This window comes from Manacus candei, unplaced genomic scaffold (assembly GCF_025592945.1).
Source record: "Manacus candei isolate 608988 ecotype Guabito, Panama unplaced genomic scaffold, ASM2559294v1 h1tg000050l, whole genome shotgun sequence".
Taxonomy (NCBI): Eukaryota; Metazoa; Chordata; class Aves; order Passeriformes; family Pipridae; genus Manacus; species Manacus candei.
The window spans coordinates 21,437,185-21,459,278 of NW_026138098.1; the positions used below are offsets into that span (position 1 = coordinate 21,437,185).

Here is a 22,094-nt window from a genome sequence, read left to right on the forward strand (position 1 = left end):
AACAACTACGGCAGCATCTGCTGTTCTCTTACTATCTCAGCAACAAGTAAATACAAATGAAACACACAACATGACGTTTGGTTGCACAAAGAAAAAAGCTAAGAATTAAGTTTGCCAATAATAGCACACTCCGCACATTTCCCCAGTCTAGTCTGCCGAAGGAGACTACAGACATTTGCTCCTACGGCAGCCAGCCCCACACAAAACAAGCCGACACCTGCTGCAGCGGCCCCGCACCGAGAATCCTGCCCGCCGTGTCCCGCCGTGTCCCGCCGTGTCCCGGTCCCGCCGTGTCCCACACGCCCGTCCCGGTCCCGCCGGTGCCGGTCCCGCTCGCGGGGCCCCGCGCGCCCCCGTGCACGTGCGCAGCCGCCACCGCCCCGTCCCGCGGCGCGGGCAGCGCCAGCACGAGCCGCGGCCCCGCCCAGTGACGTCACCGCTCCGGCCGCGCACCTGATCGCGGGCAGGTCGTGCCTTAAAGGGGCCGCCGCGGCCGCAGCCCCGCGGGACCGGCGGCGGCGATGGCCGCGCCCAGGTAACATCCACCTGCCCCCCCGTGGGACCGGCGGCGGCGATGGCCGCGCCCAGGTAACATCCACCTGCCCCCCCGTGGGACCGGCGGCGGCGATGGCCGCGCCCAGGTAACATCCACCTGCCCCCCCGTGGGACCGGCGGCGGCGATGGCCGCGCCCAGGTAACATCCACCTGCCCCCCGCGGGACCGGCGGCGGCGATGGCCGCGCCCAGGTGACATCCACCTGCCCCCCGCGGGGCCGCGCCGAGCTGCCCGAGGCCTTCCAGCACCTCTCGGACACCTCCTGGCAACGCGAGGAGACCCTTCAGCCGCGCACTGCCCTCGCGTGCCTGCAGCCCCCCTCCCCGGAAGATGTTATCCCAGGAGGAGGATTATATAAATAATTTAGGTAAACAAACCACTCTCCTGGTGGATTTTAGCAGCACACTTCAAATCCTTTCCCCTTCTTTCCACAGCTCTTGTTAGGAGGCAGCCGTGGCCGCAGCAGCATGTGCCTCTCTGGCACACCTGCCGTGCACAGATCCAAACGGCTCCAGTTTTCAAACACCCGAAGGCCACAACTTGCCTCTTTCACCCCAAAACCACAACTCCGATTTGCCCATCGATAAAGGACGGCTTGACCGTTCTCAGCCACGTTCAGAACTAGATACAGAACATGCCAGAGGGAACAAACCAACTTACCATGGCACAAAACTGATAACCATTTACTTTGTACCATCAGTGCCAGACAAATGAGACAGACTCAAAATGTAACTGGGACAAATCAAACTTATCACTAGACTCTTCCCTAATCAAAATCAATTGTCCTCTTACCCGGATCAGTGATCCTCTCCACTAAGGAAATGTGCTGGAGGACAAGAGACCTTTAAATCAGTATGTGCATCGCTTCCACTCAGACAGGCAAATAACATGAAATGTGGAAGAGAGAAGAATGAAATGGAAGATACAAACACTAAAACTTCCTAGTCAAGAAGCACATTTGAACAGAAACATGGCACTTCCTATACTGCCATCCTTTCTATCTATCCATATCTATCTATCTAATCCATAAAGAAAAATTGTATTCTTACACAGCCAGACATGAAAACACGTCACTCTTGCCTCAACCTTGAGGAGGTTGCTGGAAATTCTCAAGGTGCAGGCATTGTTTCCTTTCTTTCACTACCACTGGCATAAAGCCACCAGTCTAGACTGACTACCAGGATTATTCATCACATCCTCCAAGTTTCAGGGCAACTTTATGCAAATCAATTCATCTCTGTCTACTCCAATTCCTCATCTGTAAAACCGACAAATTACACTTATTTTTCTAATTCTCACGCATGCTTTCAGTGATAGTTCTTACTTTTACATATCAAAGATTAAATAATAATAGAGGAAAGTGTCACTCATTGTCCAACCGTTTTCTTCACATTTAGACCCCTTTTTTTTCATTTTCTGAGCATTTATAAGATCTGTGTTTCTGCTTTACTGAGCGTAGTTAGCTATGATTACTAAATAATCGGGACTATTTTTCAGAAAATGGTGAATGTGATACAGCATGTTTTCTAAAACAATTTCACTTTCATACTTATTTCAAACTGCATGTGGACAGAAGTTATGTGACCTTATTTTATTTAACTACTTTAAAAAAAGGGTTTAGAGTAATCTGAATTAAATTGATATTGAAGGTAAGCACCAATGCTAAACACTTTTAGAACTAAGAGACCTCATCCTGTCAGCTCTCTTGGTTATTACTAAAACATTAACATTTTTGGCTTTTTTATCTTTTATTCTAAGCTGAGGAAGTTTGTGGAACAATCAAAACAGTTATATCTACACTATAATTAAAAAACCCCCCTTCTTGTCAAAAGTCAGGTTGTCAGTTCATTAGTGCTATTTTCAATTCAGCATCTCACTTGCTAAAATTTTTATGGCAAACAAACAGTGGGATTTTATTTTAAAGTATACTTAGAACAAATTATCTTAATTATTGATAATAATAAATGTGGAATTTAAATACACTCAAATACACTTTTCCCTCAATAAAAATAATTTTAATCACTTTAAATTGTCATATTAAAAAAATAATAATCCCTTACTTGATTGTTATCCATCCTGTTTGGTGCCCCTTTGGTCACTGAGCTCCCACCCTTAGGGAGACGGCTCTGCAACCTCAGTTGGAGCCTGGAAGTCAACTCTTCACAGCTGACAGATTGACTATTGTCTGTAGCATGTTTGCAGGGCTACTGCTTATCCAGACTATTGTGTTGCCTTCCTGTTGCCTTCCCCTAGAACTAACTATTAAATTAAACCAACATATTTACACATATTAGCATCCAACACAGTTGTCCCACTAACAATGTTAATTATGCAAGACTTAATTAAAATTACAGCTCAGTCCTGTTTTGCACAGTGAAGTCACAATAAAATCATTTTAAGTTTTATTTTATGTAAAGACCACTGCATTTTTTTTCCACATTTCAGTAGCCTAAATAAATTCAGGGCCCTTTTAGTCCTCTAAATGTATTTGACTCCATTTACTTCTATTGCAAGAAGATAGTTCAAACTCCACTTTGCAGTCAAAGTCGATGCATCTCTCTCTCTAAATTTCAAATTTCAATTGTAATTCTCCAGAAACAGATTCTCCAGAACACCACACTTTATGCTTACAAATAAACCTTCTATTATGCTTCTTAATACTGTAACTCTACAGAGACAGACAAATACTAGGTACTATAAAAGGACATCCAACGGCCTAATCCAGCATTCCAGTGAGCAGCATCCTTCCTTTACCAAATAAAGCAAAGCAAAAGTAATTTTTGTTGGTCAAGAGTAAGTTAATTATCTTCATGAAGTCAAGCATAGAAAGTACAATTTGATGTGCTATAAACAGTTAAGATGGGTCTGTGCTTCCTCAGCAGATCTGCAAGCACAGCTAAGAAAGGAAGTCCAATTCCATGAGCACCTAAATTATTTAAGGCATCCACATTCCAGCTCTTTAAGAAAAAACAAAGCCATGAGTTTTCTGATCTACCTATGGCTTTCAGAAACTACAGGTAAGACAGAACATGAAATTATCCACTGACCAACAGCTCTCTGCTGCTGTAGGTTTCATTGCTGCCCAGCCAGGCGGGGACAAGCAGCTCTGGTGGTGTAACCCGGAGGGCTGGCAGGAGCTCAGCAGCACCACAGCACTCCCAAACCCTGCGAGTTCTCAGCTCCATCACTTCAATCACACCAGGGGCTGGTTTGGCCTCCTATACCCAAAAGCATCAGTACCACTTAGAACTGGTTAATGAGGCTGCAACATCTTGCAACTTCTATACTATGGCACATCTTTATTATACATTCCTCCTACATAGTAGTCTCATCCTTCCAGTTCCAGTGGCACATGCTATTGGCATTCTCTCAAAGACTCAGCATTTTGGGCATATTTTTCAAAGATTATTTTATCACCAGTATTCATGGGCAATAACTGTGTTACTTTGCATTCCACTACAGTAAAGGTCCTCCTATTTATTCTTAATAACTATACCACCTGCTAGACTCACACAGCTAGGTTTAAATTTTCTACTTAAGAGCAAGAATTTCTGGCTCTGATGGTTAAAAATAATACCATTTAAATATGACCAGAGCCTGAACAAGCACAAACCTCTGAGTTTTCCACATGAATTTGTCTGGAAATTTGAAAGCTAGTGATCAACATTTAAATAATCAATGTCAGCAATAACTTTCCTTGCAGACAATATCAACATGACCATCCAGCTAGCAAAGCAAGGTATGTGATGAAGGAAAAACATTAGAATTTACAGCATTTAGCCCAAATTCACTGTGTGATGGAGAAGCAAAATAGTAGCAGCAGAGGAAAGAGGAGTTCAAATCATACCCTCATAACCAAAACAGTAAAAAATATATTTTTTCAAGTCACCCTCATCCTTTCTGTAATATGCAAAACCCTCCACCTCTTAAAAGCTCCAGAGTGCTTCCCTTCAGGATGCTGGATGCCTAATGCTTCCACATCAGACATCTGCCCTGTGTTTAAAGGGTGCTCACGGGAGAAAGGGGGATATTAGGTAAAAATGTAAATTGGAAGCAGCTCATAATAATTTATTAGAAAGAAGGAATACTGAAATGATGGAATTTCCTTCACATTTACTTAAACAAAAAGCCCTATTAAAAAGTGCTTGGAGCAGTGACAAATTCCATTCTCAGGCGCGAAATTCAGGTTTGGCTGGCTACGCTGTACAGAGGCTGTTGGGTTTGACTCATAAAAGCTCTCTGAGAAAACAGAAACTAAAATTGCTAAGTAAGGTAATTTCCAACTGCAATGATTAAAGACGTGTATTCTAGGGTATAACAATGCAAATAGAGACTCAGAGTATGATAACGACATATGTTACAGCCTCCGGTAACTGAGGCTTGCACTCATTTCTCAGTGGAGAAATACACAATGGAAATTGGGAAAGATTTTATAAACAAAACAATTACCAACAGTACACTCCTTGTTTTCTTATGATAATAATATGTTGAGTCCCTAAAGTGCTGGACTGACAACTGAAGTCATTACGAAAATGAGAAAGAAATAAAAGTTGACTACTGACAAGCTTGTCAAGGGCCTGTGAATAGGAAAAGTGAGCTGAAAATCTTCTGTGGTACATCTATTATTTGTGTAGTGAGGTATCAACAAAAGCAAGATGAAGGCTACTGAGTTAGAGGATGTTAGAATTGAAAGGACTGGCAATATGGAGACTGTCTGAATCACCATTGTCTAGTGGATACTGTCTCAGGGTAAGTTGTCTACATATACAAAGTGTTCATTTTTTAATCAGTAACATTCCAAAAATTCTATATGTACTATTCATCAGTCTTAAAAGTAATGCTGTTGTTCAAAATACAGCTAAAGAAATAACTGACTGTTCTTTCTCATAAAGAATTTTATCTCAGAAACTGGTCCTTTGTTCCTGTCTGAGACCTAATCTGCATTTTTTACAATTTAAGATCGCTCATCTTGCCCTTTCTCTCATGCATGGGCCTTACACCTGATAACGTCCTACCTTCCTGAAATAGCCTACTACATACAAACAAAGTTACACCTTTCATTCTCTTTTTGGGGCATGCCAAAATAGGGCATTCCAAATAGGTCCCATTTTCTAGACCTCAAATTATTTGATTACTCTTCTTCCAGTCTCTGTTCAGTTGAGCTGCATTTTTTGGTGCATTTACCCTAATGAGATGTAGCACAAGAATAACGGACTTACCTGTAGATTAAAAAAAAAAAAAGATTGTTTTGTATGCTTTATCACTTATATTTTTATCCCTCCTGATATAACACTTGCTCTTTTACAATGTCAGGAGTCCTGGAGAATTTTCGCCTAATAACTTGTTCCCTACACTGTATTTGTGTATTTCATGATTTCTGTTCAGTGCAGAATTTCAATCTGTCCCTATTTATCTCCTAAGACTTACTTAATTCTCAAAATAACTTTGGGCTCATAAACTTGTGTCCTACATATATATACTCCCTCCAAGTTCTGGGGGCATTTTTAGTGAATCAATTTTGTAAGCACACTCTCTTTTCTATCATCAAGATCATTAACAAAAAGATTGAAGTGAAGCAGAATGAGTACAGACCCAACAGACCGTGGCGGATCCACATTCAATACAACCATTTCATTTTGACAGACAATCGTTAATAACCACCTACTAGGCACTGTCATCCAACAAGTCTTGCTCCTACTCTACAAGAGTTTCTTTCAGGTCACATTTCTTCACTTGTTTGCAATATTATAGCATGAAACAGTGCTGATGAACTCACTAACATGAAAAATACTAAGTCACGCTTTTCTTGTCAATTCACTGGCCTTATTGTCATGTTACAGAAAAAAAATTAACTGGCATGACTATTTACTCTTCTTAAATTCATAGTGGTTGTGCCTCATGTTCTCGTTGTCTCCCTGAGGCTTATACTTTCTGCAAGAATTTATTCAAAATGTGGAACATGAGAGGAATGGTCTATAATTTCCTGGCTCCTTTGCGCCTACCCTGTTTATATTTTCAGCTAGTTGTACTGAGAGAGCTTCCATCACCTTTTTTCCTTAACCAATCAAAGGATGAACGTCATTGGGTCCAACCTAATAAATAACCTACCCAAGTGCTAAAAAGTATGGAAAAGGCTTGCTTCCAATTAGCCATCCATCTTATACATCCTCTGTGCTCTTTATTTCCTCCCTGTGCTAACTGCTGCTCCTTTACACTCTGCTTCTGCTAATGTTTTGAGGATATTTTCATAGTGGTTACTTCAAGTCCCTCTTACAAAACTGTGCTGCCAATCAAAGCCCCCACAGTACATAGCCATGGACATATGGCTGCTAGAAGTACAACTGCAGTGGAAGCAGCTCAGCTGTGCAGCCCCACGGACAGAGTAGGACACCCCTGCCAGAAGGAAGGGCTACTTCTCACTGGGATGGCCACTTCTAGTGCAATGGCAACACAGAGGAAATCTGCAGCAAGACAGGAACAGGCACAGAAGGAGAGTTCTGCAATCCAGACTTAGAATCACACCAGCAAGGGGAGACCAATTAATTACCAGATCATTTGCAGCATATCAGCATCGCTTCTGTGTCAATTATGAAATCTGTCTCTCTGCACCCAGCTAAGTATGGAGCTGGGTTGGATGGGACACACACACACACACACACACACACACACGAGTACTTTGTTCCCAATATTCATGCACATATACTGAATAAGGATTGCAGATAAACAGGATTAAGCCTGACACAGACAATCCTGCAGATACTCTGGCTCTCCTGGTGTATTTGCTCTGATAGCACAGCTCACAAAACCAGCAACCCTTCTGTACATTCCTGCATGGTGGCACCATTACATTTAGAAACATTAGTAACTTGCTGACGTTGCCCAAAATTAAACCACACAATAATATTCTTATTATAGTACATATGTATGTGGCAGTTTAAGATGTAAATACTTGATTTTATTATTTTAAAACAGTAACAAAGAACAGGAAGAAAAAAAAGTTTAAAGACATGAGTTTAAAGATAACTAATACCTAAGTTTTCTCAAGTGTATTGTAGGTTATTCACCACGCCCCCAAATTGTTTATTTCCTTTTCACAAGAGTTATACAATGATTACATAAAACTGAAAGCTGTTCATTATCTTTCGTGTACACTAAGCATACTCATAGCCTTCTAGCCCTTCCCTTCATTGAAAAGTTTAATCTTCCCATAAATACCAGGGACCAAAAGAAGTATGATACTGTAATATACTTGTAAATAAATAAAAATTAATAGTTAGGATGCAAAAGTATCTTTAAAACTAATTAGTTACGCTAAGATTATCCAAAATTCCTCTGACATTCTATAATGTTATGACTATAAATAGAGGAGCAAAATCTAACAAGCTTAACATTAGAAGAAAAGGAATAAAAATACTATTTGTGTAGTTTAACACAGTAAATGAATACTTAGCTTCTGGGGAGTATCTGAGTTCATTTTGTTAAAAGTACAAATACTAATGTTTTTGAAGAAAAAAAAGGTACCATTCCAGACATACCCAGCTTTGTCCATCACAGAAGGAAAAGGCTAAAACACTGATTTATCATGACTTAATGAGATACTGACCATCAGCTGAACTGCATTAACTGACTAATGCATTTCTAGTCCAATTACTCTGAGAACCAAAACAAGTTAGTATAAACCACTAGTGAATTAACTATATATACTCGGGGAAACCTCAGGCAATATACAACAAAAGAAAATTTACACTGCAACTGCTCAGTCACTAATTTACACCTTACCACATTTTTCCTGATAAGACAAAGTAATTTACAAGTACAAACATTCAGGCTTCAACTGCTGGGATTTGGGGCGGAGGGGGATTGTTTGCCTTTTGCTATTGGCACACTAAAAGATTAATGTTTTAGAAACTAGTAAAAATGCTTCAAATGTTACTGTTCTTTTTCTTCCTCCTAACAATATTAACTAATACTAATCACAACTAATCACTAATCAGATAGCATTTTACTGGCCAGTTTGAAGTGGGTTGGCATTCAGCATATCTTGGAACTGACATTAAATAACAATTGTGTTTGATTTTCTTTTACATGAGATAGATTAATTACTGCTGCTCCCATAACATAATCATTTCAACTCAGAGCTCAAGAACTTAATGTGTTTAGGAAAATTAGCACAATAAGAGGCATATCATCTTGCAGACTTGATTTGTATTGTTGCTTCATATATGTCATAGCTATGGATAGAAAAAAATCACATTGATGCGGGATCCTGATATTACTTTTAAACTTGGAAAGGAGTAAAGTAAAAGCTCTCTCCTATCTAGTTCACTTTTTGCTACATGATAAGCATGTATATATAGAGCATGTCTGCTCTATTCACAGCCACCTGGAGTCCAATCCAAACACATATTTTGGAGTTTAATAATTCTCTAACAGAATTTGAACAGTTAGTACAGTCTGTTTTCACAATGCTAGTTTATGTTTAGTTTTAGCTGCAAGTTGAGTTGCATCCTGTCTGTATGGTCAGGACCCATAACAAGAAATAATTACTGCTGATTAATCTGTGTCCAGAGAAAGATTGTTCTATGAAGGTGATCTTCTGTCTCTTGTGTATAGATATGCACCTAAGTTACATTAGCAAAATCATCTGCTAACTCCTAAGAATACATTGTAATGTTTCATTATGCTACTTTGCACATCCTCCAAGAACTTCCCCCAAGTAGAACTTAACAGATTTTAGAACTATTTCTGTAAGAAGACAGACAGTTCAAGATCTGGTTCCTCTTCTCACTGAACTGCGGCTGTGAGAGCACAGGAACAGCCAGAACACCCAAATTCTATTCTGAGTTCTACACTGACATCTTCTGACAAGGCAAGCCTCTGTGCCCATCCGTTCTGGCTACTTCCGATACCGTGCCAAAGTTAATTTTGTTGAAATCTCTGGACTGAAAGACTTGAAACAAAATTCTGGTAAAAAAGAAAAGTTGAAAAACATGCTCAAAACTGAGTTCACCAAGATTTGGAACTGCAAACAGTAAAAGGAATTCTGCCTGCTTATGTGGCAAAGGCAAGAAATAAATCCTCAGCCTCTTGCTTGTCAGAGGAGGCCTTGTTTCTGGATATCCATCACAAGCAGCAAGGGAGTGGTGCCACATGAAGCAGCTGACCCTGACTGCAACACATGTAAATCTGGGTAACAGCTCCATACAATTTAACAGGGAAGGTCGGATTGGACACTAATGTAATAAATACCCAGTGCAAACTAATGCTGTAGTGGCCCAGTTCTCATTCCTCTAAATTTTAAGTGCTGTCATCTTTTCCACAGTATCAACCCACCAACAGTTGATATCTGAATGGATAAGCTAAACATAAAGACATTACTGAAGCAAAATAAATTGTGCATTTTCCTTTCTTAAGTATCTACCAACAAACCAAGCCCACCAGCCTTCTCTCCTTTATATTTACTTCCCCCTTGACAGATCAACAGCTTTGCAACTTAAAAATTGGTTGCAAAAAATTTAATGAGCAAACTCAGTATTAAGGCTCACAAATGTCTGAAATCAAGACACCAGAATCAAGTTCTTTTGAATTTCCCTCTGTACTTCTCCTTACTGCAAAGGACCTGAAAGAGCTGAGTAAGCAAGTAATGTCATTGGACTTCTATAAAAGAGGCAGAAATTGTATAAAGTGTAAATATGCAAGGCACATAAATTTCCCAATTACTTACATAATAGACATGGTTGCTTTTTATTAGTACATCTTGCTAATTTACACCATTTTGAACACACATTTCAATACTCTGCCTAGCAATTCTACCTATCTTTTCTATTAGGTGGAGTTATATTTCTGATTAAAACATAACTAAATATGCAATCAAGTGACATATAAAACCTATGTCATTTATAACATGAAGCTTTCAATGTTGACATCCCAGCTGCATCCAGAAATCTGAAGGTACCAGTAAACGTATTTTCCCGTTACACCATTCAATGGGAGTTAAAAGCTCACAAGGCTGAAATTTAAACAGCCTAAGAAAACAGGACTGATTCCAGCTGTAAAAATGTTTGTAATTCCAATCTTGGGTTGCTGCCTAAGGCAGCAACAGCCATCGAAGTCAAAGAAATTCTCTCCTTGGAGAAAATTCTGTCTGCAAAAGAGAAGCTACTCTAGTTGGTGGAAGCAGAACAGACATCATTAAAAAGGAGACAAATCCTACTCTACATAATCTTAGTCTAAATTCCAAGTCATTTCAGCAGCACCAGTATGCATTTAAAAAATCCCAGTGAAACTGAGGAAAAATTTCCCTAATGACTCTTTTAAAGAATCTCCAAAGCAGTTTTGCCTTGAAAGTACACGAAGATGCCAGAATTTCCTCCAGCACAGGTTTCTTTACAAAAATGTCAAATGGATTTTTGGCAGTGATACAGTTTTCTTAGTCCAACTTTCAATTTTCAAAACCATAATTTCAAAGATCTCAATCTGCCAACAGGGCAAGAAGATAAACAAGTTGTGACATTAAGTCCAAGTAAGCTTAGAGGAAGGCACCGGATTTGGCATTGCATTTCCCAAGGAATATGCAGATGACAAGTAAACACATGGACATGCTTCATTCTCTGCCCCCAAATTCACAAACCAAGACATTTAAGTGATTGCCTTTGAGGCAGAACAACATAATTTTCCACTCTCTAAAGTCAACGGGATAATTATAGCCTGCAAATAGTGCTGAACACTTGAAGGAACTATTAAGTAATTAGACTTTGCAGGTGTGTCATTTACTTTGTAAAGCCCAGACAGGAACAAAAATTGACGTGTGTACACCTGTTTGACCATTAGCTTTTTTAGGAAGTTCCTACCAGTATAAAAAGTTACAAGTGTCCATGTTACAAAAGCCAGAATTCAAGTGATTAGCTTTGTCTAGACTGATCTGTGCAGTGTTCCATTAGTATTATTATGTTTTTACAAGATCAATAATCAAATCCTCTGCAAAAACTGAATTAATTAAACTACCTATCTCTCTCAAAAAGGAAGAGCCCTTTAAGAAAACACATTTGCAAAACAGAAGGTCTTTCTTCTTAAAAGATGGCTATTTCTGTAACAAAAGTAGAGTCTTAAACCCAGCTAGTTTTTGCTAACAAGGAAGATATAGTCTCTCCTTCTCCATCCTCTCCTGAACAATGCATTTTAAGAGAAATACCAAAAGTGAAGTTTTAAAAAAGCTTCCCTGAAAAATTTGTGTAAGTTGTCTGTCTTTGAGAATTCAAACAAATTAGGAGCACTTTCAATGAAACCTGTTGTCATCCAGCAACACTGCCAAGCTCACACCACAGCATTTTTTCCTGAATTACTTTGAGAAAAATAAATAAATCTGTATTTAAAATCTATCAAACATCCATAATCAAAGGATCCTAAAGTTCTTGTTGGTAATGCCTTTTTTAACATACTTCAAAAGTATTTACCTAAACTCCCCAGATATCATCTATTACAAGGACTGCACAGATTGTTGTGCATAAAAATGTCCATAATAGACATCAGAGGGAGTGCTGCAGTTTACTGTCACAAGGTTTATGAAGTTTTGTTGTCTATTTATTAGTGTGCCTCAGATGCAGTATATTGGAAAAGTTTTAAGGAACAGGCAGAGTACATAATCATCACTTTTTTTTCCCCTCCCTTTCCCCCACCATGACCTATTTTCTTGAATAACATGCAGACCTAGTGAGGACATTAACCTGTTTCCATGTCACAGTAACAGCTCATGTACCCATGTGCTGAGATGCATTAGCTGTTGTTTATTGATCCATTTATAAGTTCATTCTACTGGGAATACAAGCTGGAGGATTAGAAAGTCTTTTGCTATCCTCTGCTTTGTGACACACTTCACTGATTAACTATTTCCCAGAATACATTTATTTTCATGTTTTGTGGAAATACAGAAGATTCCTCCTCTTACATATTTTTGGTCCATTCATCATTTTCAAAATTCAAAATGTAATAAATCATAACATTTCTTAAAAATGGAACCATAAGAACTACATGCATCAAACATTATTTACTACAAATACTGATTTACATTTACCAAGTATTAGAAATAAACAAGCTAGTTGTTCTGTGTAAAATGCCAAAACAAGTTTCATGCAGATAAGAAAAAAAAAGAAAAAAGGCTAATTTCCCCTCAATTCCCTGTAGGCTTCTCACATGAGTACTGTTCCCCCCCACTCACACAATATACAGTGTGTACTTATGCATAAATTTTGTGAGCCACACTGTACAATGAAAAGAGGATTCTAGTCAAGACACTAATGTGATAACTCTTTATTACAGTTCATCCTACCTACTTCTACCTTTGAACCAGCAATTACTTTCTGCTTATTTGCAGTGTGCATACCCAAACACCCACTTTTGTTCCAGTGTTCATACCATTTAGTAAGCTTGATTACATTCTAAAAATAGTTATCTACAATAAACTCACATTCACTGGTTCTATTTAAACAGAATGGGAAAGCAGCTGAGGCTTAACTGTCTGAATTTTCAGTGCTGTGACAGACAAAAGGGGAAAGTAATTCCAAAAGCCAGGCTTCTAGCCTTCAAATTCAAGGGCTGCATGCTTGATCAAATGCACACATCAAATCAATTATGGTAGAATGTAACAAGCCAGAGCTTATTGCAAAATAATTAAAAGATCACCAGGGTTCATGTCCTCTCACACTTCTACAGACAACCACAATTCAGTGAAGTCTTATCTGCATTAAAAAAGAAAAAAAACACGACAAAAAAATGGCACAGTTTCAGGTCTGGAAAGATATTCAAAAGAAGGAAACATTCACAATGAGGTTTAAAAGCCTGATTTCTCCAATTCTCAAAAACCCTCAAGAATTCAGACATTTTGTTTTCAATGACAGAACCTCTGGAAGATGAGTGCAGTGCCATCAAAGGAGCAGGGAAAAAAAAAATGACAAAACAGATATGGATCACATCCCGTATACCAGAAATGCTACGCAAAAAAGGAAAATACTGCTCCAAGAGATATGCTCTGACTGGAAAAGGGGGACAAAACAAATGGGATACATCAAACAGCATGATCATATGCATTAGTAACTAGGCAGCAAATTATTTTTATTGCCCACAGAAGCATCTGATCAAAATGAGTATCCTTGCAACACCTTTTGAAGCAGTTGGTCAGGCAGAGGAAAAAGACCTAATTTTCTCTCATAATGAAGGGAAAGTAGGAAAATTCACCTCTTTATATTAGATTTGGCAGCAAGTCAATCAGTACAGACACAGCAGTGTCTGTTGTTACAGAGTAGAATGAGATTAGGGATTGGAGAAGAGGGGATAAGGAGATAAAAAGACAATCCAAATGCATACAAATGTTAATTTTATTATTTCTGTAGCTCACAGAAACTATGGCTTGCGGACAGTAACTTGTTTTAACAGCTTTCTAAGCCGAGAATCACTTGGTGAAGCATTTACACTTGTTGACCTCATCCTGTTCAGTAGGTTGCCTAGGAACATCTTACCTCCGAATGAATGGGAAAATAGCTCAGGAGCTCCCGTACGCACCATTGCAAATATTTTTTTGAATCTATTTTATGAAATCTATGCAAATGATTTTCCATTATGCTTTTCTACAGCATTAAAAGATACTCAATGAAGAACAAAGTAGACATGTAATAATGATAATATATTCTGAAAAGGCTTTCATAGATAAATACAAACCTGGAAACAACATGCAGAAGTGTTGGTGGAATGACTCAGCTCCTAATTATATTTCATTTAAGTTCATTTTCTTAGCAGCAGCCTGATGTTTATTAATAACTCCCAGTATGCTGCTTAGAGCTGTAGATTCATTTTCCTGTTAATGGTAGCAAAAGGTTCTTTGTTAATGGTTTTATGATAATGCTGGGGTTTGCCATATGGTTGGATTTGTATGAGGGTTTCTCATGAAAAGCCAGAGAGTGTAAGAAATTGTTGCTATATTTAACTGCAGTGTCCTCACACGCACAACAGGCAACTGGAATGGACACTGTTCTAATATTTACAAGTGCAAAACAATGCTCAGTATTTACTGCATGTTCTGTTTAAGAGGACTACAGGGAGTTTAAACAAGAGAACATATGGATAGATCAGAGGATTCGTAATGCAATAGTGAGCTTTTCACCTTTAGGTCATTGGTTCAAACCTAAACTGGTTGGTAATGAAGGTGAGCTATTATCATCTGACAACACTGGCCCTCGCAAATTGATTTGTCAGGCTCAGTCCAGTTCCCATCGAGCTCAAAATTCAACATTACAATTTGCATTTCTGAAAACAACTTCACCCCAGGAATGTAACAAAAAACTGAACAAACAGAAACAATCTCTTCCTCCTCAGGCACCATCTCCAGACCAGGGTCTCGGGAGAGTGCCAGAGGAACAGTGAAAGTTACACCACTAGAAGCACAACACATCATTCTGTGGATAAAGGTTACTTATGACTCTCAGATACCCAGCTGTAATTTCCTCTGTACCAGTACAAAGCTTTCAGGAGTTATATTAATAAAGAAAGAAGAAAAGAAAGAAGAGACACCAATATGAAGGTTTTAAAGCTCAAATTTCATAGTGCTGCTTAAAGATCTCCTTGGATATCTTGTTGAAAGATGCTTTTCTTAAGGCTGAACGTTTTGAAGACAATAGCCACAGTATTCTATAAAAGAAATATCAAATTTAATTTCTGTTTCCAAAATTTTCATTTGTAGCCAAAATGTTTAAACAAAATTTGTAGGAGCAAGAATTGTATTTCCTGCAGATAGATTTAATTCAGAAACAGATTTATTTATAAATTATTATGAATGATACTAGAGAAATCATATTTTTAAAGTATTTCTTCAAAATTATTAGACATGGATTGAATCATAATGGTATGTAATTTTCCACATGCCTTCATAATTTGAACATAAAGCCTCAAAACCATGTCTAGCCCTTTCCCTTGCTTCTTAATAGTTTGGGAGCAATCACATTAAGTACTCAACAGGTACCACCGTTCTCCATTTTACTCCAGGTTTGAACAGAGAGTAGCATAGCCAAGTCATCCTCTGGGCTGGCCAAACACAGACCCATCTCCCATAGACAGTGGCCGGTGAGATGCACCCAAACCCAACTTCTCTAGGTCACAGAACAGGAAACCCCATGCATCAAGTGACATAACAGAAAAAAAAAGAAGGAATGAACTGGACACTAAACTTGCATGTCAAGAGACACAACAAGAAACCAACTACATTGTGTCACTTGTCTTAGAAAGTGTCTAGACTACACCAGGAGACAGTTCCTCTGAGCAGTCTCACAGAGTGGAAGCCAAGGGAAAGGGGCTGCCTACAGATGAAGGCAGAATCTTAAGGCCTGGGGATTGCCTACTGCTTGACTTGCAGTTGACAGGACCAGTAGAGAGACTCATGCAAGTCAATCCAAATTCTTTGACAGTCAGTAATAAGATTTCTTGCTGCTCCCCTCTGCCATCAAGCACTGCATATCTGTGCTAGGGAATGACCTGCAGTGACAGAAATATAGGATAACTTTAGAATTCTGACTGCAGCCACTATTGACAAAAATAAATTAAAGAGCAAAGTTTAGACAAAGAAAAGAAGCAAAATATTTCAGAGAACAACTTAAACTGTTTGATTAAATGTGAGTGGAACATATGTTAGAAAACCAAAGGATGTGCAAGGTACTTAGATTTCAAAAGGCTGAAGGAGAAAAAATGATAGACTAATAAGTTATACAGGCATGTTTATTATAAGACACTTATTGGTTCTGAAGTTAGGTAAGCAGATTTAAAAAAAAACCCAATAGCTGTGACTTTTTATTATGCTTTCATCCTCTTATCTCAGTTTCCTTTTTATATCATCTGCATTTTGCACAGTTCCACCAAAAACTGTTCTGGCCAGCTACGACTGTTCTTTATACGGGTATGTTTATAGAGCACTCCAACACTGAGCTTCTCGAGGTAACAAACTTTTTGAAACTCCACAAACTGGGAAATAAGCACACTTCCTCTTCTATGTACTCTCCATGAAAACTAGAAGCCTAAGAAGGCTTAATGCCTAATAACATCTCCAAGACTGGATAGAGAAGGATTTAAATTCCCATTATCCTTTTTAACGAACTTGTGACTACATTCTCAAAATAGACTGTTAACCCAGAAATGAAAGAACTGACATATTTTTTACCTGCAATGCCTGAAAGAAATTAAATGCTTTTACAGCTATTACTAGCATAAAAAACCCTCCAATCTCTAAATTCTCTGGGATAACTGTAAGTAAGTTTGTCTGTATTGGACAAATCAAGCACACCCTTATTCCTCCATCCCATCTCAGGAACATTGTGGCAAAAGGCTTCCAAAGTGACATCACTCAGGTGAGGGGGAAACAAACAGGCAAAAAAAAAAAGCTCCTATTTAATTAAGTCCCATTGATATGCAGCATGCTTGATTAGATATAGTCTTGACTAGGCAGTAGAACAGAACTTAAAGAGTATCCTATCTAATTAAATTGTCAGTATTTCTACCGCTTCCTACATGAGAACATATTTCAGCAGGCTGATTTAAGTATTTTTTAGCCCATAATACTTTTTTGGTAATTATTTTTAAAAGCTGTCATATTCAAGATATGTGTTGCCTCACCAGTTCTCAGCACAGCAGTACTTTCTTTCCCTCTGGAAACAAACATAAGACTATTTATGTAGCTATTGTTTTCCAAAATTGCTATTCAATGTCAAGTATGTTGGAGGACAATACCTTTCAGCCGTAGATTTTTTTTTCCAAGTCTGAAGAGTCTCTAAGCACTAGCTTAGAGAGGTTTATTTTCGGTACATTCGTCTGTCTTTCAAACTGCATGAGAAATACACAACTACTTTCCCTCCCTTTTCACATGCATATTTTTTCCACGATTAAAACACTCAGAATTTGTTCTGAAATCTGAAAAGCTCTTCAAATTCTTTTCACACACACAGTCAGCCACTCCAATACACACAAGTTCACGTAGCTGGAAGACCAGAAAGCCATTATGCCTGCAACTTTTCAAAAGGAGAAGATGTATATTGTCATGCTTTCTACCTATGGCTGTAATCCTCACGACTGTCCACTCATAATCCTTCTACTGAACGAATAGTTTCAAGCGAAATCAGATCCTGGAAAATTAAACAGTCTCTGTTTTCTTTTAAGGGAGAGAAAAGAAAAAAAAAGCACATGTTTTTGCCTACCTTAGACCGACATAGTGAGTTAAATACTGAGCAGCTCCTTCTAACCGACAGCTCCTATGCAAGTTTAACTTTTGACGGCAACCGATCACGCCTGAATTATTAACCAAGATAATGCAAAGCCCCTGATATTCGTTTCAAAAATCCCTCCTTAGCCTCCAGTACTCTCTTTCTCTCGTACCTGCCACTCCTTTCCTCCTCTCCAGCTGACCAGCCGCGGGCGTGCAGGGCAGGAGGGCCCCTGGCTCGCGGTCCGCAGGGTCGGGCCCGGCCCGGCCGAGCCCCGCACGGACCCCGCCGCGGCCCGGTCGCCGTACGGGGGCTGCGCCGCTGCACAGGGCAGGGGTCGCCACCGGCGGGGCTCCGGGCACAGGGAACACGCCGCCGGAGAACGGCTGGATCTGGCCGTGGTTTCTCCCGAGGGGGCGGCGCGGGAGGAGAGGAATGCCGAGCGTTCCCGGGAGCGGTTCAATCCCTACCTGTCCCCGCGCGCGGTCCCGCCGGGCGCGCTCATCCCCCGCTGCCATAGCTACGGGCAGCCGCGCCGCGCGCCTCTCGCGAGAGCCGCCATCTTCCCGCGAGAGGCGCGGGCCGCGCCCGCGGGCGCCTCCTCTGGTGAGGGGGCTGAGGAAGCCCCGGGCAGCGCCGGGAGGGGGCGCCGGAGCCGCCGCAGGCAAATGGCGGTGGTGGCCCGAAAATAAAGTGGCTGTCCTTGCCCGTATCATTGCTAACAACTGTACGGCGTGGGCAGTGATAGCTGAGAGATGCAGCTGGAGCCAGAGGACATACTCAGACCCGTCCCTGTCTAGCAGAAGTTTGTTTGTAGTTGATGTGAGCTGGGTTTGCTCACAGGTTAGAGCCCAAACGTTGTGTGTTCAGCACCACGCATACTTAAGGTGAGAATTAGACCATCTCAGGGTCTGGGAAAATTGGAGTAAGGTCTTCTAGAAATTTGTATTTTGATTTTCTGAATCCTAGGTAACATGTAAAATCAATATTAAACTCGCATTCCCTGAACTGCGTCAGCTGCAGCATTGCAGTCTGTCACCAATGCAAACTGCTGGTAATACTAACTCTGGTGTAATAGTATTCTTGGTGGTATCCAAGAAACACATTTCAAGCCCACTGAAATAAATGGATCCTTTCCTATGAATTCAGGATCGTGCACAGACAGAGTGTCTGCAGGGACCTCCATTTCCATGAGGAGTTGGTATCTCTGTGCTACCTGGGTAAAAATATTAATTACTACTCAAACTGAAACATGAAGGCATGAGAGCTAATACATTTTCTTTTCTGCCCTTGTATTTTCAGTGTTCCCAACATCTGAGAGAGACAGCTTTTGTAACAATCCTTAGAGAAGTGCCACCACCTCGGTAAGTGTGCAGGAAGTTCTTTTTATTCAGTTATTGAGTCCATTTTTACACAAGAGAAGTGAGTGAGTTGATGCATAACGTTCTGTATATAAAAGATGTATTCTGTATGCCAGAATTACCAGCTTCTGATAATTCAGGTATCCTGCCAGTGGTGTACCAGATGCATAGAGTATGCCTGGGGGTCTGGGACTGTCCTTTGTGCTGCCTTTGAGCTGTCCTTTGAGCAAACACTCAAAGCATTCTCTTTGTATATACCCGTGTCTGCAGTACTGTTCGTGCTGCTGCTGTTAATATGGCACTTCTGACACCGCTAAAATAATACAAATAAAAGTGTATGCATTTGGAAGAATACTTGTTTACTTGTTGTGATTTCCCATCCCATTTCAGTCTTTTGATTCGGGAATCAAGCCAACCATACTGGAAGAGAGAGCAAATGAGAAAGGCCTCAAGCCTCTCTTAGGGACCAAAGATAATTAAGAGAAACATTTAGAGATAGTATATATAATGAAGCCCTGAATACATGCTAGCTTCAGGCCCATGACAGTATGGCTGTTTTTATAATAGAATATGGAAGTAATTACAGATCTGAGCTGGGCACTGTGGAGTTGGACTGAAGCATTCTTCAGTGTAATTGAATTTGTATAGCATCTGTGAGCAGGGGAGGTCCTGTGCCACAAGGCCCATAGGGTGTCCTTAGGCTGGCCAGCAGAAAGTTTCTCATTTGTTTGTCCCTCCTTCCAGGGGTGACTTTGTTTTCCCCGCAGTGAACGATGTATAATGAGGTTGTTGCTTAAAGCAGGAACTTCTCCCAGTCAGAATGGGAAGTCTGCAGAGTCCTTATTTACCCTTTTGTGTAGAGGGATGTTTTGGAGCACAAATGCAGCATTGCTTAGTGGCTGGCCTTTTCCACTGCGTTTGGTGTCCTCCTTGTATGTTTTTTTTCCTCCCTAGCTACAAATGCAGGGACTTGGAGTAAAACAGTGGTGCTGCCCTTGGCTCATGTCTGAGCCTGGGAGGAGTTGAGACCATTGTCAGCCTTCTGTTGTAAGGTCGTGTCGTCCCTGTCTGAATTTCCAGAAAATAATTGTTCCAGTAAGCCTTGTTACAATAACCACGAAGAATAACTATTTTGCTTTGGCATCTCAAGAAGAATTTATAACCATAAATTAATCTCACCTTATACGTTTATTTGTTCATGGTGGATTTTTTGAAAGGCAAATGTTTATTATCACTCTGGCTATAGCTATAGCTATAACTTCTTCTAATTTTTTTAGAGGGTGGTGGTCCTTGTCTGCAAATTTATGTCCCTGAAAATACATCAGATAAAATTTTCTTTAAATGAAAAACAGACTTTTAAAAGTAAAATGCTTTGCACAAAACATTTTGTGTTTCTTTTATTGTTAATCAAAAGATCAAAACAAACAAAGGAACCTGCGGGTTTTCTTAAAAAATACTTGGAAAATATGCATTAAAACTTTTGATATAAATAATATTTCTAAAAAGTATAATTGAAAATCAAAGAAAGAGTTTCTATTTGAGAATTAGTTTGTTAAGCCGACTGAAGTTTAGGTTACATTTTAAGAGCACTGCTTCAGAGTGGTTTATGTAGTTCTCTTCCCTTTACTGCATGTGTTAGTTAGCACAATATATATCTGATAAAGTACTTGCACTCATTAATGTTTCCTGTAAGCTGTACTGCAAGCAGAGGATGATCATCAGAGAGAAGATGACACTTACTGTGTGTTAAATACTTAGAGAGCAAGAGGTACAGCATAAAGGCACTGCTAATTAATTACATTAACTGAAGAGACTTTTACTAGTAGATATATGATTATAATTAATAAAATTAATAATGTTTCAAATCCCACATACTCATCAGTTCACGAAAGTTGTAGGGTTCCACAAAATGTGTGCAATCTTGCTTCTGTGTCTGCCTGCAAATTCTTCTTGGTTATCTGTAGCCCTGTTCAGGCACATCTCCAAGCTAGGAAAGGCAATTTGTCTAAACTAGTTAGTAACCTGCAGTTTGCTCATAGATGAGATTGCATATAAATGTATTAATGTGCTGCGAGCCAGCAGGATGGCTTGCAAACTTTTCTAATATTCAATCAAGAGAGACTAATGTATGTGCTGCTGATGGGCAGCAGTAGGCTCTGGAAGTTGCCAGAGCAGTGTTAACAGCAGCTTGTTGTGCCAAAGGGCAGTCCTTTGAAAGTGGGATGTCTTCCAGATGATCATATCTGTGGCAGTCTTCTATGGAAGAGAATATGTATTTTGCAGAGCAGTTAGTTAGGAAAAAACCCTCAGTGCAGTGAATATTCAAGCCTTGTGCCACAAGTCTGCGCTTCCCACAGAGGGAGGCCAAGTGCAGGCCTCTGCTCCATAACAGAGAGATCATGTTCAAGCTCTTGGCTGTCTGGTGCCTGCCATCTTGTGTAAAAGAAATGAATGCATTTTATGTATTCACAGTATGATTTTATAAAAAAGTCAGAAAGACAAAGCCCATATTCTCCTAAGAGCCTGAAACTATTCCAGATTTTATTTCTGAGAGACTAGGTCTGATGACAAAGCCATCTCTTCTAAATGATCTATCAATAACAACATAAAACATAATTCCCAGATGTTATTTGCATGAATTATTCCGTCATCATCACTAATGGCAAGTTGGTCGCATGAGAGAGGCAATTATGAGATGCAACCCCTTTGATTAGGGAATATATTGCAGTTAAATGGAAGATTTTCTGCAAAACACAGAGAAGCATACTAACTGTGCTACTACTTGCTGAATATTTATGCCATCAGCTGTAACTTCAGGCTAGTTTTAAAAGCATACAAGTCTGTATTTATGGATAGTGTTGCTGAGATTTTGTTAGGCACCTTTCTTTTACTTTAAAAAGTGGGCACTATTTTTTAATTCGTTTTCAGCCTGGCTTGGATTCTTTAT

At 39.8% G+C, this 22,094-nt stretch overlaps 2 protein-coding genes across 13 annotated transcripts in view; one reads left to right on the forward strand and one right to left on the reverse strand.

Annotated features, from left to right (window-relative positions):
* The window catches only part of USP54 (ubiquitin specific peptidase 54), a 91,074-nt gene extending 72,723 nt beyond the window's left edge, over nucleotides 1–18,351 (reverse strand). For 7 of the 12 annotated variants that reach the window (XR_007906827.1, XM_051800756.1, XM_051800749.1 and 4 more), the window contains exon 1: nucleotides 18,257–18,351. The gene's annotated coding sequence lies outside the window, so the exon portion shown is untranslated. The other 5 variants (XM_051800754.1, XM_051800751.1, XM_051800755.1 and 2 more) reach the window with 5 other exon arrangements.
* A 62-nt stretch (nucleotides 18,352–18,413) lies between these two features.
* The window catches only part of SEC24C (SEC24 homolog C, COPII coat complex component), a 109,012-nt gene continuing 105,331 nt past the window's right edge, over nucleotides 18,414–22,094 (forward strand). The window contains exons 1-2 of the mRNA XM_051800852.1: nucleotides 18,414–18,673; nucleotides 19,089–19,150. The gene's annotated coding sequence lies outside the window, so the exon portion shown is untranslated. The remainder of the gene's footprint in view (nucleotides 18,674–19,088; nucleotides 19,151–22,094) is intronic.